This window comes from Callithrix jacchus, chromosome 2, assembly GCF_049354715.1.
Source record: "Callithrix jacchus isolate 240 chromosome 2, calJac240_pri, whole genome shotgun sequence".
NCBI classification, from domain to species: Eukaryota; Metazoa; Chordata; class Mammalia; order Primates; family Cebidae; genus Callithrix; species Callithrix jacchus.
The window spans coordinates 134,975,694-134,981,752 of record NC_133503.1 but is presented as its reverse complement, the minus strand read 5'-3'; the positions used below and the strand labels follow the sequence as shown (position 1 = coordinate 134,981,752).

At 41.8% G+C, this 6,059-nt stretch overlaps 1 pseudogene; it reads left to right on the top strand.

The window, feature by feature from the left end:
• The first annotated feature begins 4,433 nt into the window (after positions 1-4,433).
• On the top strand, positions 4,434-5,544 carry LOC100389382 (spermine synthase-like; annotated as a pseudogene).
• Positions 5,545-6,059: the final 515 nt, after the last annotated feature.

The following is a 6,059-nucleotide window of genomic DNA, read 5'->3' as shown; positions in this document are numbered from 1 at the left end:
GGGAGCTCCTCTTCCTGGGACTGAGACATCAGGAACATCCCCCTTCCTTGTGTCTTACCAGTTGCCACATTTACTGAGACCAGACATTTTCTGAGTAACAAAAACTACCTTCTCCTAGATGTGGAGATAATATAGCAACAAACAACATAGAGAGGCAATTATGGGCCCATGGAGCAAACCCAGGGTGCAGCCCTGAATGGCCTAGAATTTCCTTTAATTCATCTCTCTCCTTCTTAACAAGAATGTTTTCCAGATGTCAAAATCTGCCTTTTTCAGGAGCAACAACGACAACAACAACAACAGCAAATCTCTTGTGGGCACTTTTGTCTTCCTTCCCCATCTCTACCCTACCACACACTTCTAAGTGACACACTACCTTCCACTTTGAGCCACCAGAGGAGGCTAGAGACCTCTTCCGAGTTTCTTTCTCTGACCCTGCCTGGGGCAGCTTCTTCCCTAGCAGTTTGAGTAGAAAAATGCTCCCAGAACCTAAGTTTTCATTAAGTATTAATGAATAAAAAAAACATAAAAAATAAATATTTTTTAAAAAAATGTCCAGCCTTCCATCTGGACTCCTAAATGTTCCCTTCTGCTTGCTAAGATCCTGAAGCCATTCTGACTTCAGGAAATTATTTGTTAAACACCTTCCATGATGTAGTACCTGTGCTAGAAACTTGGCATACAACGGATGGAGACATCCTTCTTGTTTTTCCAACAGAAATGAACTTGACTCGTAGTTCAACTCAAATCGGTAGACATTTGTGAGGTATCTGCTGTGTGCCAGGTGCTCTTTTAGTGCTGGAGAGAGATAAGATTGCTTTCAGCTGTGAGCAAAGGTCTCTAACTTAAAGTGGCTCTAAGAAAATAAAAAGAGGAAATGTATACTACACAACAGAGGTAGGGCCGTTCCAGACATGGCACAACAGGGCTCCGGCTCCACTTCTCTTAAATTCACTTGACTCTTACATCCTTCATGTGTTATGTCATTAGACTCCCTCCCCTCCATGATTCCAGGATATTTGCAAAGTTCTATATGTCACATTCAATCAAATAATGTCTAAAGACACAAATGGGACTTCTTTGCTTCATTTTTATTTTCAGGAGTAAGGAAAGCTTTCCCAAAAGCTGTCTAGAAATCTTCCCTACAAATGTCATTGAGCAGAATTGTGTAACAAGTTCATGCCCAAACCAATAACTAGAAGGAAGAGGGGAATTAACATGACCGACTTGGACTGATTAGAATGTAATTAGCCCATTCCCTAAAGTACATGGCCATGTGAAAAGTGGTAGATACCAGTTTGCTGAGGGGGGTTGGAGATCTAGGCAAAAATCTCAAGAGCTTGTCAGAAGAAAATGGTGGTGGAGTCCTGAGTTACACTGGAAGAAATTAAGAAAGAGGCCGAGAAGCCCACCAACCAAGAGGAGGCATGCCTGAGTTGTCCTGTGGTCCAGCGAGCAGCAAATCTACACTTAGATGGATGCAACCCTGAAGTAACCGACTAGGAAAAGAAGTCTACCCAGAAGCTAGAAAGAAGAGCACACATTTCAATTTTGCAGTTGTTTTATGGATCTTAAAAGACCTTGCTATCAAGCAAGGGAAATTGGCAGTGCTATGTCTGGTAGAAAAGGGGTGGATGATGAATGACCCTGAAGTGGTGGCAGTTCCAAACAGATTATTTTCACATAGCAATCACTCCTCCAATCAGGCACCACTTCCTTCAGTGTACATGAAGCCATATTAAATTTTATTTTCTATATTTTGCATTTATTTGTCAATTAGTTATGTAAAATGCCTTATATAGTCTTTTTCACCTTATTTCCACTGAGCCTTTAAACTCTAAACATATTGTAATGCATCTAGGAAGGAGTTACATTTGGCTGTGTTTTGGTATGAATATTAATAGAAGGTCCATATTGTTTCAAGCCCTTCCGTAAAATATAAAAAGTGCTCTTAGCATTCAGCATAAAACTGTATTGTTAAATATATGTGTGTAGGTTTTTTTAAAAGGTAAAGCCCAAACAAAATCTGGATTCTTTAAGGCAAGCATAAAGTGTGCGTACGTGTGTGGAAGTTGGACTGGATATTGGTAGGGCAACCAGCAGAGCTGGATAGAAGATGGATCTGGTGCCTTTTAAAATATGATTGGTTATTCCTTATAATTTCTTATTGCCTGCAAATATTTTTCTTCAAGTAAAGTAAAAATTATAACCAATACTTCTAACATCTGAAGTCTTTTGTAAGGAAAAGACTGAAGTTTCTTCTGTTACATATGCCAGTGCTCCTTCATGGTATTATGCTTCCTTGTGTGTTGTCATTTTGCAGGCTTTGTTATTTTCTAACTTTCATTCATTTGTGTGATTTTTTTTTTTTTTGGCAGTCCAGGATAAAGGAGGGCTCCTCCAAGTAGGATTTGCATTTCTTTCTATCAGGCACCTAGGAAATTACCAACCCAATATTAAACTGAATTCATAGTTTATTGAGAATTTGGGGCTAGACATCTCTGACTTGCATTCAGTTGAAATTTCTAGCTAAGTATATCTACCTCTACTCCATAGCCACATTCTCCTGCTTTACTAAGCATCAAGGCAGCATTTTCGGCAGTCCCCCATATTGGTAGTGGTAGGGAGCATTGGCTTCTGGTTTCCCTTACACTGAAAGTGTAAACCTTCAGCTTGCTTATAATAGGGGGTGGACTGTGCCTCACTATTAGATTCAGTAGCTTGTGCAGGTCATAGGTATTGCCTTGTATCCCCCTCACATTGAAAAGACTATGAAAACCTACCCCACCATATTGCTATCACCATCTAATAAAAGGATAAGAGGATGGCCATTCAAGAAATATTCATTAGAATTTTACCAGTTAGCAAAACCCAAATGAAATAGTTGCTAAATAGCAATAATCATTAATAACTGCTAACATCATGAAAGTGACAATTAGTATACGCCTCTTAATTAAAGGACACGTATGTAGTAGTTTTATTTTTTGAAAAACCTGCCTCTGGTAAGCCTCTAGATCTATTTTCTGAATTACAGGAAATACATGGAGCAGCAGAGCCTGTTAAATAGCATAACGGGAACAAAATCAGTAAAATCCAGCCAAGAGCCCTATAGGACATACGGTTTCTTCATCAACAGTAACTTATGAAGGGAAAAGAAAGGAAGGCTGAGGCAATAGATAAATAGAGATTTAAGAGACATATCAACCAATTGCAATGTGTGGTAGACCTTATTTGAATGTTGAGTCAAACAAACTAATTTTTAAAAATATAAAATAAGAGGGAGAGTAGGAGGGTAGGAGACAGAGGTGTCTATGGAAACAATGTGAGTTACCCAAACTCAATGTGGCAGCACCCTTCTGGTTCTGGTTGCTGATCTTCCACAGTTTTGGAAAGAAAATAGGAACACCAGCCACCGGCGCAATCCACTTGCCAAACTGCCTTCCTAGAACCAGGACCTGCCCACATATCCACGGCTGACTTCATAAGCGGGAGCTCTGCAACTCCTTGGAGCACTTGGTCAAGCCTACAATGAATTTTTGGGTGAGAGGAAAGCTGAACAGCACAGGGAAGGGGAGAAACAGGGATAGGGCCCAAGTGGATCTGGGTGTGGGCTTAAAGGACCCCAGCAATAGAACCTAGCCACCAAAGAGGGACCTAAGCTTTAGGGTTGTTTAAGGCATGGAGCATGGGGACTCAGTCCTTGTTTGCCCAGGTCTCAGGGTTGTACTGGTTGGGATGAATATCTGTGTGTATATTAAATTGCAAAGGATTAAGGCAGGATTCATGTTCAGGAAGTGACTTGGACTTGGGAGACAATCGGGAAAGTTGTAGAGTGACCCGGAGATCTGAGCATGTCAGCCATATCTAAAAGTAGTGGGTGAAATAACCTGATAAAAGGAGATTGAAAGCAGTAGGTTTCCGGGAGGAGGGGTGAAGAATGTTCTGGGAGCAGTAATACAGAACAAAGACACCACCTTCCTCTCTCTAGACACAAGTCATGCAGGCACTGGAGGGAAAAAGTCAGCCGTCACTTGAGAGGGTTGTGCGGGAGCAGCCTCTTAGGAGGGCAAACCATACTTCCATGATAACAAAAAGGTGAAGAGAACAGTTGGAGTTGAGGTTGATGATACTGGGCATTTTCCTAATGGTGAGCTGCAAAGTTCAGGAGGCATAGTCAGAGGGTTTCAGGAGTTGGGTAGGGAGAAAGGGACAGAATACTGGATGTACTGAGCCTTATGAGCATTAGAATGTAAGGATGAGAAAAGCACTTGAGATTTTGGGACTTCTTGTGGTCACTGATACGAGTAGGCACTAAGGGCTTAAAAAGATGAACATTGGTAGACTCAAAATATACTGTTTTGACTTCTGTGAGCCACAGCCTGACATGGGCGCAACCCCACCCACCCAGGCTCCCTCAGCCACCTCCCCCAGGCATGGCACAGGGAGGGCCTCACCTCCCTATCAACTTCACACTCAGTGCCAAAGCTAATGGTGAGGTGATTCTAAAAGGCCTCCAGTCTGTTTTCCAGGAGCAGGGGATGGCAGAGCTGGTGCACACCTGGCAGGACCATGGCTATTCAGCAACCTACACAAATGGAAACACAAAAACAGCATCTTTGCTAATTTGAGAATTTGCCCACATGGATTGGTGTTGTTGGACCTTCAGAGTTACAATGATGACTCTCAGGGCAAAGAAGAGATCATCAGCCTTTTGGACAAAGTAGAAAAAAGAATGGAAAGAATTGAGTGAAGACAGTACTGGGCTGGTGAAGTGATTACCATTCATAGTTTGAAGAGGGGCCATCAACAGACATTGGTCCACTGCCAATGGGCGCCTGGTTGAATATGACATAGATGAAATGGTGTACAATAAAGATTCACCTTTTTGGAACATTAAAATTCTACACTAGAAGCAATTTGGAAATATTCACATCCTTAGTGGAGATGTTAATTTGGCAGTGATTTGGCATATACCTGGCCCATCATGGGCAGCAGCGAAGAAGGTTACACTGGCAAAGATGTACTGATTGATTCTCAGAGGCTGAGATGGGGACTTAATGTGTGAAATGGTCAAACTAAAATCAAAGATGGTCACTATGGTAGAGATTGACCATGGTGATTGATGGATGTAAGAAATATATGCAAAAAACGTGTGGTGATGTCATAGACAATCTTAAAGGAGACTGCTATCAGGCTCTGAGAGAAGACTGTATTCCAATACTGAAGAGGCACACCGAAGAAGGGAGAGAATTTGATTATATGACTAATGATTTGACAGGTGTTCCAATCTCCATAACTCTGGAACAAGATTCCATGTGGAAGTTTCTCAGACTGAATTTTGACCCATCAATGAACATATCGAAACAGAATAGGAAATATTTTACATAGGGAAACTGGGTCAGTCTGACAGGAGCCCTGCCACTCTATGAAGAACATCTCGGGTGCCTATATTGCCTTGTGGAATTCTCAAAGGAGATTGTCTATGTCCCTTCAAACTTTGAATTGTGGGTATTTTACCCTGTCTGGAAGAAGGCTAAACGTTAAAGATGAATATCCTCTAATCACATGTGCTGCAAATAGCCTTTTTGGACCTCCATATGCTGTACATGACATTGAAACAAGTCAGGCAATTAATTGTGAATTCCTTGAAGTTTTCCTTTTTAATTATTATTTTTAATTCTAAAAAGCAAATGGCAGGCCGGGTGCAGTGGCTCGTGCCTGTAATCCCAGCACTTTGGGAGGCTGAGGTGGGCAGATTACCTGAGGTCATGAGTTCGAGACTAGTCTGGTCAATATGGGCAAACCCTGTCTCTACTAAAAATACAAAAAATAGCTGGACATGGTGGTGGCCACCTGTAATCCCAGCTACTCGAGAGGCTGAGGCAGGAGAATCGTTTGAACCCAGAAGGCAGAGGTTGCAATGAGCTGAGATCATGCCATTGCACTCCAGCCTGGGCAACAGAGTGAGACTTCATCTCCGAGAAAAAGCAAATGGCAAATGTTTATTTTGATGAGCTGAGGGTGTTATTTTTTGAAAGTCAGCTGAAAGATGGTTGGAC